Source organism: Felis catus, chromosome B1, assembly GCF_018350175.1.
Source record: "Felis catus isolate Fca126 chromosome B1, F.catus_Fca126_mat1.0, whole genome shotgun sequence".
Taxonomy (NCBI): Eukaryota; Metazoa; Chordata; class Mammalia; order Carnivora; family Felidae; genus Felis; species Felis catus.
The window spans coordinates 21,772,404-21,784,491 of NC_058371.1; the positions used below are offsets into that span (position 1 = coordinate 21,772,404).

A 12,088-nucleotide genomic window follows, 5' to 3' on the forward strand; every position below is an offset into this window, starting at 1 on the left:
TTGCAGTTGCATTTGTAATTGAATGCCAAATAGCAGATCTTTTCATGTCTTTTCCCCCCCGATCATTTTATTATTCCAGTGGGTTCTGTTACATGACTTTTTGTGTCCGTGTTTTAACTATATTATGGCAAACCAAAGTGTCACTTCAGATCAAGAGCCGACAATGTCACTCTTTCGGGATGAAAGGGAGAACATAGCCTCTCTTACTCTCATGAAGATACCAACACTTTTTCATAGCACATCATTTATACTACGGCAAGAAAAAAATGCAAAAACGTGCAAATATAAATATGAGCTATTGAAATGAGTTTCTATTTCTATGAACATTTTTAGTTATGTACTTTCATAGCTATTCACAGCATTCTGGCATTATCCAGTGATTGAGGCGTGCGTTCCATAAGAGATAAATGTGGCTTTTACAAAAGAATTATGGCGATTTAGAATGGCAAGCACCATGGTAGCTGACAATTTGGCTTTTTCACCCCTGTCCTTGCTGCCATCCTCATTGTCCCTGTTGCCATGCAGAGACGATCCCGTTACGTTGTATCGAAGCGCTCGCGGTAGTTCCCCAGGGCTGACTGTGCATCATTTCCCGACTCCGTGTTCAATGTCATCACGTTGGGAGCTTGAAATTGGCCACATGGCAGGTATTTGTACCAAACAATTGTAAAGCTCTACACATCAAGGTTGTTTTATTTTGAGAGAGCGGATTGTTAGACACTGACGAGCATACCCCTAGACATGGAGGTGACTGGCTTGATTTTTCCACCATTAATTATAATGGGGGAAAGAGAAATCATGGGAATAAGAGATAACAGAACTGTGTCCCCTTTCCAATCCTGTCTCCTCATTTCCACTGACAATTTTCTATATGGCAATGAGGGGGAAATAATGTGCCGGTCAAAATGTGCCACACTCTGTACAGCTTTTATGGTAAGCGTTGGAGAATTATTTCAGAGGCTCTTACGTAAGTAGAGCCCCCAGTGTCAGGTGTTGAAAGAAATTCATAGCTGAAATGAAAGCATCACAAAGCTGCAGATAAGCCTCGTCACTGACCCATCTCATTTAGGATCCTCCAATCATTACTGAAGTTGCAAATCCTACCACATTCCTGAAGAACATTGAGATGACTAACAAAAATGGCTTTGTACCAGAGCCATACAAATTAAACCCTGTGGGACTTTATGGTGGAGTTCAACAACACCGAGAAGCAAATATACCCCCTTCCCAGGAATAAAGTTAGGGTGAAGTTCATTGTATTGTACGCAAGGCTAAGCGTTCCTTCCTGACTGTTACGTATGGCTCACTACTGCCTATAATTTTTGTCTCAATTCTAGTTGCATGTTTTTCTGCCGTTGGATTTTTCTGTGTTGACACAAACTACAATCTCCTCTGGACTCAGGAAATAAAGCGAAGAGGAAAGTGGGAAAATAAGAGACTTTAGCAAAATTAATAGAATCACAGACCTGTGAAATGTTCACCCCTTCTGTTCCGCGTCCTTCTTGTTGCCTTCCTTCTACAAATGTTTTCCTAAGTAGAAAGGCCGGTCAATTTAGATATACAAAATATGTAAAATATTGTCAGCCTAAAAAATTGCCCTCTAACCCCTTCCTTTAAAAATTTTTTTTTCAACGTTTATTTATTTTTGGGACAGAGAGAGACAGAGCATGAATGGGCGAGGGGCAGAGAGAGAGGGAGACACAGAATCAGAAACAGGCTCCAGGCTCTGAGCCATCAGCCCAGAGCCTCACGCGGGGCTCGAACTCACGGACCGCGAGATCGTGACCTGGCTGAAGTTGGACGCTTAACCGACTGTGCCACACAGGCGCCCCTAACCCCTTCCTTTTTAGACAGATGGTAGCTACCTGTGAGCTACTATAGTGCCTAGAGCTGTTGAATTACTATGTCGTACACCTGAAACTAATGTAACATTGGGTGTCGACTATACTTTGAGAAAAACAACAGCATTACTCTGGAGATGTTTTTTTACAAGAAGGAGGTGAAATTACACTCAAGATGTCCGAGTGAGTTATTGCCACACTTCTTACTAAAGAGGACTTGATCATTTCCCCCTCTCCTGTCTTCATTTTGAGCTTTACGTAATTCAGCACACGCTCCCATCTTGTGTACCCTAGTTCTCCTTTCAATTAACCAGATCCTAAAACTCATGTTTTCCAGAAAATTTGGAGAGAAAGCATCAGGCCAAGTTACCTACCTTTCCTAAATATATTTCGGAAAAGCACCTTTCTTCCGCTACTGACCACAGAGAATCTTTCTAATGTTCCTCAGTACTTCCCAGTATGAACTTCTACAACAGAGGACAATCATATTGGTCAAAAGATTTTTGGGATGAGAGTGTGTTCAGGAAGATGCAGTGCCAAATTGTGAAAGCTGTCTGGGTGGATAGATTAGGAATGCAGGCAGCCCTGAAAGAAATTCCCTTCGGAAGATTTTTTTTCTCTGCAACAAGAATTCTGCTGCAGGTGAACATCAGCATATGGCAAAATGATAATCCTGTGATGCTGGTTCTCCCACGTGGGTAAGCAGGGTTAGAGATAAATACGATTCCAAGTTCCCCTTCTCACGCAGACGTTCACACGTTTCAGAAAGCAATCTACTTTCTGGAGAGCCTGGCAATGAAAACAGTCTCACTTCAAGTCAAATCCAAATGGTAATGAATTATCCTTCAGTGCTTTGTTTCAGATCACATCTTAAGAGACTGAAGGAAAGGCAGAAGGAAAGAAAAGAACACAAAACCTCCCTCCAACTCTGACAACTTACAGAACTTAAAACAAAACTGGAGTTCTCCATCTAGCAAACACACAGCAGATGCATCCTTACAAAATATTGTAAAGTGTTCAGTCGGATTCTGAACAGGCTGGCTTAGGAAGTGTTAAAGTGAATGCTATTTTTTTTTCCCCACAAAGGACACATCTTCATCTAACATCTAAACTGGCAGAGTCAGAAATTCCTGTGCTTGAACCCCAGCTTCTCTTTGGCTATGTTTTAAATTCTACACGCCTTAGTTTCTTTATCTACCAAATTAGGATAACTGTCAGACCCATTCCACAGGTTTATTATTGCTATTTATTTTTCTTTTTACCCCCAGCCATCTTGTGATTGGACATGTCTGCACATCTGTCGTCACTGTCCTGACCTAATTGCCTGGCATCTCTCTCTTGGACACTGCTTTGAGTCCCTCTTGGTCCTTCTTATTCCTGCCTTGATTTTCTCTGTTTCCCATCCTGTCACACAGCAGCCAAAGTGATTGAGAAAACCAAAAAAAAACCAAAACAACCGGATCAGACTGTGTTACCCTCTCACCTAGAAATCATTCTACGTTTTCCTTGTGCTCGTAGAATAAAACCTAAACGCCTTTCCATGACCAGCAGGGACGTCAGAGATTTGGTTCCTCGTCTACTTCATCTGCTTTGGGCTGTTGCACTCATTGCCTCTTCTGCCTGGAAGGTTTTTTTCACCCCCCCCCCCCCCCGCCGGTTCCGGGTACAGGAGGCTCACTGTCATTTCTCAGGTCCACCTTAAATGATCCCTCTACCTACAGCCCTCCCGTACTCCTTTATCTCAGTTGATCTCCCCTAGCTCTTGCCAATTCAATCACCATGTTCATTTTCTTTATCACAATACAAAGTTATCTTTTGCAAAATTACTCTCTTCTAGTTTGTGTGTTTTCTCCCCCATTGGAATGTAAGTTTCTTGAGGTAAAAAACCTTGGGTATCTTGTTCATCATACTATCTCCAGGGCCAGTAATCATGTGGAATAGAGTTGTCATGCACAGTAACAGCTACATTTATTGCGAGCTGGGGTAGGCAGGCCCCCTTCAAGTCCTTTACGTGCACATGTTCTTTGTGTGTATATGCATTCTAAAACGATGTTTATTTATTTTTGAGAGAGAGCCTGAGCGGGTGAAAAGCAGAGAGAGAGAGGCACAGAGGATCTGAAGTGGGCTCTGAGCTGACAGCGGAGAGCTTGATGTGGGGCTGGAACCCACGAGCCGTGAGATCATGACCCAAGCTGAAGTCCGACCCTCAACCGACTGAGCCACCCAGGCACCCTCATTTTTTAAAACTGAAATATAATTGATGTCCGATATCTTATTTCAGCTGTACGTAATAGTGACTTGATATTTCTATACATTACGAAATGATCTCCACAGTAACTCTAAGTTACCATCTGTCAACATACAGTTGTTACAATATTATTGACTGTTTTTCCTATGCTGTGCATTACATCCCCATGACGTATTTATTTTATAACTGCAAGTTTGTACCTCTTAATCCCACTTCATCTGTTTTGCCCTTCCTCCTCATCTTGTCCCCCTCTGGTAGCCTACAGTGTTTTTGTATCTAGGAGTGGGTTTCTTTTTTGTTTCGTTGGTTCATTTGTTTTATTTTTCAGATTCCACATGTAAGTGAAACCGCACAGTATTTGTCTTTCTTTGTCTGACTTATTTCACTTAGTGCAATACCCTCTATCCATGTCATCACAATTGGCAAGATTTCATTTTTTAATGACTGGATAATATTCTATTATTATTGCTGATAATATTTTATTATATGTTATATACATTCTATTATACATTACATATAATTCTATATAATATATATTATATCCTATGATATTCTATTATACTATATATAGTATGTATACTATATATATATATATATCTATATACCTATTATACATAAAGAAGATGTGGGATATATACCTATGTGTGCATATACACATTTATATGTGTATCATTCATCTAGCACTTGATATGGAGGTTGCTTCCATACCTTAGCTAATATAAATAATGCTGCAATGAATAGAGGGTGCATATATTTCTTCGAATTGGTGTTTCCATTTTCTTCAGATAAATATTCACTAGTAAACTTGCTGAATCGTATGGTAGTTCTATTTTTAATTTTTTTGAGGAACCTCTATATAGTTTTCCATAGTGGCTGCACCAGTTTGCATTCCCATCAACAGTGTATGAAGGTTTTCTTTTCTCCAATCCTGGCCAGGATGTTATTTTTGTCTTTTTGGTAATAGCCATATATACACTGTGTATGGTATGAGGTGATACTCCATTGCAGTTTTGATATACATTTCCCTGATTAGTGATGTTTAACACACTTTCATGTACCTTTTGGCCATCTGTATGTCTTCTTTGGAAAAACGTTTGTAAGTTTTCAGCCCATTTTTAAAATCAGGTTGGTTTTTTGAAATTAAACTATGTAAGCCCTTTATATATTTTGGGTGTTAACCAAAATTGAATGTTTGATTTGCAGTGACCTTTTCCCATTCAGTGGGCTGCGTTTTCATTTTGGTTATGGCTTACTTCACTTTACAAAAGCTTTTTAGTTTCATGTAATCTCATTTGTTTATTTTAATTTTTTGGTGTCCTTGCCTGAAAATAGTTGGTCCAAAAAATATTTTACAAACAGATCGATGTCAAAAAGATTACTGCTTATATTTTCTTCCATGATTTTTATGGTTTTAGGTCTTACGTAAAGTCAAGTCTTTAATACATTTGGAATTTGTTTTTTGTATGTGGTGTAAGTAAATGGCCCAGTTTGATGTTTTGCATGTAGCTGTCCAGTTTCCTCAACATGATTCATTGAAGAGGCTGTTTTTCCCCATTTTATATTCTTGCCTTGTTTGTCATAGACTAGTTGACCATGTATGTGTTGGTTAATTTCTGAGCTCTCTCTTGTGTTCCATTGATCAATATGTTTGTTTTTATGCCAGTACTATAGTTTTGATTACTATAGCTTTGTAATATGGTTTGATATCATGGAGTATGATACTTCTAGCTTTGTTCTTTCTCAAGATTTCTTTGGCTGTTTGGGGTCTTTTGTGGTCTGTACGAATTTTAGAAATATTTATTCTAGTTTTGTGAAAAATGCCATGGTTATTTTGATGGGTATTGAATTGAATCCATAGATTTTTTGGGGGGAGTATGAACATTTTTAACAATATTAAGTCTTAATAGGGTACCTGGGTGGTTCAGTCAGTTGAGTGTCCACCTTTGGCTCAGGTCATGATCTTATAGTTCATGAATTTGAGCCCCACATCTGGCTTGCTGTTGTCAGTGCCAAAGCTGTCCTCGCAGAGAGCCTGCTCTGGATCTTCTGTCCCCTTCCCTCTTCATCCCTCCCCTGCTTGTGCTCACACTTGCTCTCTCTCTCAAAAATAAATAAACATAAAAAAAACAATATTAACTCTTCCAATCTATGAACATACTATGTTTGTTCATTTATTTGTGTCGTCTTTAATTTCTTTCATAATACATTATAATTTTCAGAGTACTGATATCTCCTTTCCTTGGTAAAATTTATTCCTAGATACTCCATTTTTTGATGCAATTATAAGTAGGATTATTTTTTAAATTTCTATTTCTGATAGTTCTTTATTAGTATATGGAAATGTCACAGATTGCTGTATGTTAATTCTGTATCCTGCAACTTTACTAAATTCACCTATTAGTTCTAATAGTTTTTGGTGGCGTTTTTAGGGTTTTTCTATATGTAGCATCATGTTGTCTGCAAATGGCAATAGTTTTACTTCTTTCTTTCCAATCTGGATGCTTTCATTTCTTTTTCTTGCCCAAATACCAAATACCATTTTGAATAAAAGTGATGAGAGTGGGCTTCCTTGTCTTGTTCCTGATCTCAGAGGAAAAGCTTTCTCAAAAGTTTTTCACCATTGAGTTTGATGTTAGCTGTGGGCCTGTCATATATGGCCTTTATTATGTTGCAGTATATTCCCTCTAAACCCATTGTGTTGACTTTTTATCACAAACGGTTGTTAAATTTTGTCAATGCTTTTTCTGCATCTGTTGAAATATGATTTTTATTCTTCATTTTGTTAATGTAATGTATCATATTGATTGATTTATGAATATTGAACCAGCCTTGCATCCCTGGAATAAATCCCTCTTGATCATTGGTGTATATCCTTCCAACACATTACTGGATTTGGTTTGGTAATGTTTTGTTGAGGGTTTTACTTTTATGTTATGTTTAGGGATACTGGCCTGTAATTTTGTTTTTCTCTGGTATCTTTGTGGTTTTGATATCAGGGCAATGCTGGCTTTGTAAAATGAATTTGGAAGCATTTCTTCCTCTTTAATTTCTTGAAACAATTTGTGAAAGATAATTACTATCTTCTTTAAGTTCGGTAGAATTCACCTATGAAGCCATATGGTCCTAGACTCTGCTTTTTGAAAGTTTTAAAATTACTAATTCAATTTCATCACTTGTAATCAGCTTATTCAGATTTTCTATTTCTTTATGATTCAGCCCTGGGAGGTTATGCTTCACTTTTGGAAGGTTGTGTCTTTCCAGGGATTTATTCGTTATGATCCTTTGTATTTCTGTGGTGTCAGTTGTAACTTCTACTCTTTCATTTCTGATTTTACTTATTTGAGTCCTCTCTCACTTTCTCCTGTTAAGTCAGGCTAGAGGTTTAGCCATTTTGTTTCGCTATTCCGAGAACCAATTTTTAGTTTCATTGATCTTTTCTGTTGTTAAGTCTCTGTTTCATTTATTTCCACACTGATATTTATTATTTCCTTCCTTCTGCTAACTTCGGGTTTTGTTTGATCTTCTTTTTCTAGTTCCTTTAGGTGTAAATTCAGATTGTTTATTTGTGATTTTTCTTGTTTCTTGAGGTAGGCCTGTATGGCTATGAGCTTCCCTCTTAGAACTGGTTTGACATTCTGTGTTTGTTCCTATGAATTAGGTGGAAAAACTACTTCTGTTCTGGAAAGACTGGCCTTGTGTAGGAGCATCCCCTATGTAGACTGCATGTGCCTGGCAGTTTGGCGGGTTGAAGCAGGGGTTCCAGGGTGTGCCCAGTCAGGGCACTTTGGTTGGATGGCTAGTGCTGGAGCAAGTGTGTGTGTGGGGCATGTTCATGTGGGATCATGGTCTGCCTTGGTGGGATGGCTAAGACTGGAGCAAAAGTGGTCTGGGACTGTCCTGGGGTGTGCTGTACCAGGGCTTCCCTGGTGGGACAGCTAGAGATGGAGTGGGCATGGGTGGCGGGTCTGTCCCAGGATGTGCTGCACCAAGGCTGCCTTGGTGGTATAGCTGCATCGGGTACAGGCAAGTTGGTCTCAGAGTGTGCCATGCTGGGGCTACCTTGACAGGATGGCTGGAGTTGGGGTGGGCACAGCTGGGGAGGCCTGGGGCTCATGGTGCTGGAGCCACCTTGTGGAGATGGCTGGAGCTGGTGTAGGCTAGGCCTGGCGTGCACTGAGGCAGCCCTAGCGGGCTGGAAAAGGCATTTGGGCCCTGCTCCCACTTGCACCCAAGATAGAGGGGAATGTAAAAAAATGGCACTCACCAGTGTCTTGGACTCTAGAAAGAATTCCAACAGTTTCCTCCCAGTTTGGTAGATGCCCTAGGGTTAGTAAATGGTTTTCCTTACTTAGAAGTCTAGTTTCCCTTTAAACAGGTGTCTTTTTTTTCCCACTGTGTCCCAGTGTGGGTGAGTCTGCCCATTGATATCACTGCTCAGTGATATTCCTCTCTACTGCCTTCCCCACCGTGGGGGTAGGGTTCCCATCATTACTTGTCCCCAACTCTTCTACCCTGTCTGTGTGGTCCCTCTACCATTTGTTCTGCAAATGCTGCTCATTCAGCCCTCAGTTCTTCTTCAGAACGACTTGGTCTACATAGGTATAGATTCAGTGTGTCAGTGGGAGGAGGTGAGTTCATTGTCTTTCTACATTGCCGTCTGGGGCCTCCGTCTTGCACACACTCTTGTGTTTCTCACAATCTGTGAGGTAGATACTACCTTTTTTAGCCTGTTTTACACACGAGAATTTAAAAATTGTGGCCAAGATTATTTAGTTAAAAGTGGTAGACCTGAGACCACAGCGAGGGAGATTAGTTGAAGACTCTAGCTCTATAATCATTTTTCAATTTCCTGATTAATATTTGTTGAATGTTTTAGTGCACAGTAAATGCCTAGCGTCTAATAAGTGTTAAAAATAAAAGCTGTTATTAATATTGTTATTATTCAAAGTGAAACAGTTTTATTCTCCAATTGGCTTGCTTCCTTGGAGTATAGTGGCCAGGGTCTGAGGGAAAGCTGTTAGAAAGTTGAATGGACAAGTCTGTGAAACTTCTCTGAAAAAGTCTGTCTACCAATAATTCTGGGGCAGATATGCCTTGAGTCAAATCAGCTGATTTGGCCTAAGGCTATCTCAAACAGCCTGGTAGAATACGAATCCTCATTTTAAATTTGAGGATCTAATGCTGCTGGATGTTTCACAAATCTTACTTACAATCAATGTTACACTTCCATGGAAGCTATAAAATATATTTCAGTGACTGGAAGCCATTCAAAAGATTATCTAGAGATTTACTACTTTTAAATTGGAAGCAGAATAAATGCAGTGGCTGAGCAACAGAGGAGAAACGTCAGGGCTGAATCTTCACCTAATCCTTACCACCATTTTCTGTTGGTCTTTCCTCATTTCCATCAAATTTGACCTTTAATAAAAGATTTATGGTAATAAAAGGGGAATACTCATTTAAATTTAAAATGGTTGTACTGATTTAGAGTAACAGCATGTCCAAAAAGATTAGGTAATATGCCAGGATATATAGAGCATGTTGGACAGAATTCTGTTCACAGAGGAGTGGGTTCCCCACGTTAACTCTAATGGTTAGATAGGGGGTTCTCATGATCCTATCTCACAGGTTAGGCAGATTTGAAAATAATTATACACGTAAAACACTTGTGCAGTGCTGAACACACAGTAGATTGTATTATTTTTCCTACCCCAATTATTAATATAAAAATACCTCAAGGGCTTTTTTTTTTCTTATTGGAGACTTCTAGATACCTAAAGGGAAGTGTTGAGGATGACTGAATGAACCCCCTTTTAAAAATGAAAATACTACATAAATTACTGAATTTGTATGTGTTTATAGCACTATATGAAGTTAGGGGGAGAGGGAAGGCATTATTTTCTTGTTAAAAATCTCTGAGGAACTGGGAACATCCATTAACCTCTCTGGCTAAGGTAAGAGCCCAAGAAAAACAAAACAGAGTGGTTTGGACTGTCTTTTGTTACCATGTAGTCTGGCCTTGACCAAAGAACTGCTTATTACATTAGGTCCTTTATTATTGAAGACACTTGTTCTAATTCTTAGTTTTTAACCTGTCAGTGATATCTGGCTAACTTGATTCCTGCAAATGTGCTCGTTTGTTTTGTTTTTCATTTTATGGACATTGCAAGATGGAAGCGGGTCTTTTCTTGAGACAAAGCTTTTATCTCTCTTCTCAGTGCTCTGACACTTCCTTCTTAAGAATATTAGATACATTATTAGCACTAGCAATAAATAGAGAGAAGTTTCTGGGGGAAATATTTAAAAAATTTCTTTTCCTTCAGTATCTTTCCACCCCCGTTGAAGTAGTCTACTTGTTATTCATTGACTCACGGTAGAGATGCAGTAGGGAGGGAAACCAGGTAAATAGTCTTTCTGGAATTGGTTTCTGAAGACTGAATTTATTAAGGAGTTTAGACTTGGGTCCATCTGCGGGGAACATCAAAAGCAAGCATAAGTAAATTCTGAAGACCTAATGTACAACATGCTGAGTATAGTTAATAATAATGTATTGTAGACTTGTAATTTGGTTCCAGGCATCGTTCTCAGCTCTTAAAGGTCACCTACTTTCCTTGGCTAATGGGTCCCTGTGTCTTCAAAGCCAGCAACTATGGCTTGGGTTCTTTTCATGCTTCATTGTTCTGCCTTCCCTTTTGTATTCTCTCTCTCTCTCTCTCTCTCTCTCTCTCTCTCTCTCTCTCTCTCTCTCTCTTTCTCTGCAGACAGATAAGGTCCTCATCATTTAAGACTATGTGATTAGCTTGAGTTCACCAGCATAATCTAGGATAATCTCCCTATTTCACTTTAATCACATCTGTCAAGTCCTTTTTGGCCTGTAATGTCATATGCATGTTCTGATGGTTAGGATATAATCACTACTCATGGTGGTGTGGGGAAATCATTCTTCTGCCCACAGAGCTTGTTTATTTTCACACTTGGTTAGTCATTTGGGAATAAGAGATTACAGGGCTCACTTCCATTCTATACTCAACTGCAATGCACAAATTCTTAAATTCCATCTTTATTTACAGTAATCTATCTAGACCAAGGTTTCTTAACTTCCTCATTATTGACATTTTGGATTTGGACACTTTGTTGTGTAGATCTGACCTGTGCATGGGAGGATGTTGAACAGCATTCCTGGATTCTACCACTAGATGTCAGTAGTTCCTCTTCCAGTGTAACAACCAGGAAAACCCAGCTCCAGACACTGCTAAATGTCCTTTTGGGGGGACAGTATCACTCCTCCTTGGGAACTACTCATCTAGACTGACCAGGTATATTTGACTAAAAAACTGCTTTTGTTTTTTGTTTTAATAAGAGCTCCCCACTTTTCTTCATGTCTGTAAAATTCCACTGGCACATTTACAACAAGATCTGATCAAAATCAACTTTTCCTCTTGTGCGACGCCCCTCCTCCAGGAGGAACAAGTTACTTTCTTTCTCTTTCTTTCTTTTTAAGTAGGCTTCATGTCCAGAGTGTGGAGCCCAATGTAGGGCTTGAATTCACAACCCTGAGATCAAGACCTGAGAGGGGACTAAGAGTTGGATGTTTTCCCAACTGATCCACCCAGGAACCCCATGTAGTTACTTTCTATGAAGCCATTAACTTCTTCCTTCCTAATTTGATAGTTAACCCCTATACATTATTTCTTTTTTGAATTTCCTTGTTAGTAACTTAATTAGTATTTTTGCAAGGCAACCATAATTCTTTCAATGTATTACCTATTGATATCTTTTACACATTTTTCTATTCCAATGATTATTTTTTGCTTATTAATTCAATAGTTCTTGCTGTATTTAATATATTAACTTACTCTGCAATATATACTGTGAATGATTTTTTTTCCAGTTTTAGGCATTATAATGTATTATGATGCCCAAGATATCAGAACAGAAAATGAAGATCCAATCTATAAATATATTCTGAAAGAAGATACCAAAATAAAAGAATGTAAGG

The 12,088-nt window shown here is 39.0% G+C and overlaps 1 pseudogene; it reads left to right on the forward strand.

Annotated features, from left to right (window-relative positions):
• Positions 1-454: 454 nt before the first annotated feature.
• The window catches only part of LOC101084280, a 35,440-nt pseudogene continuing 23,806 nt past the window's right edge, over positions 455-12,088 (forward strand).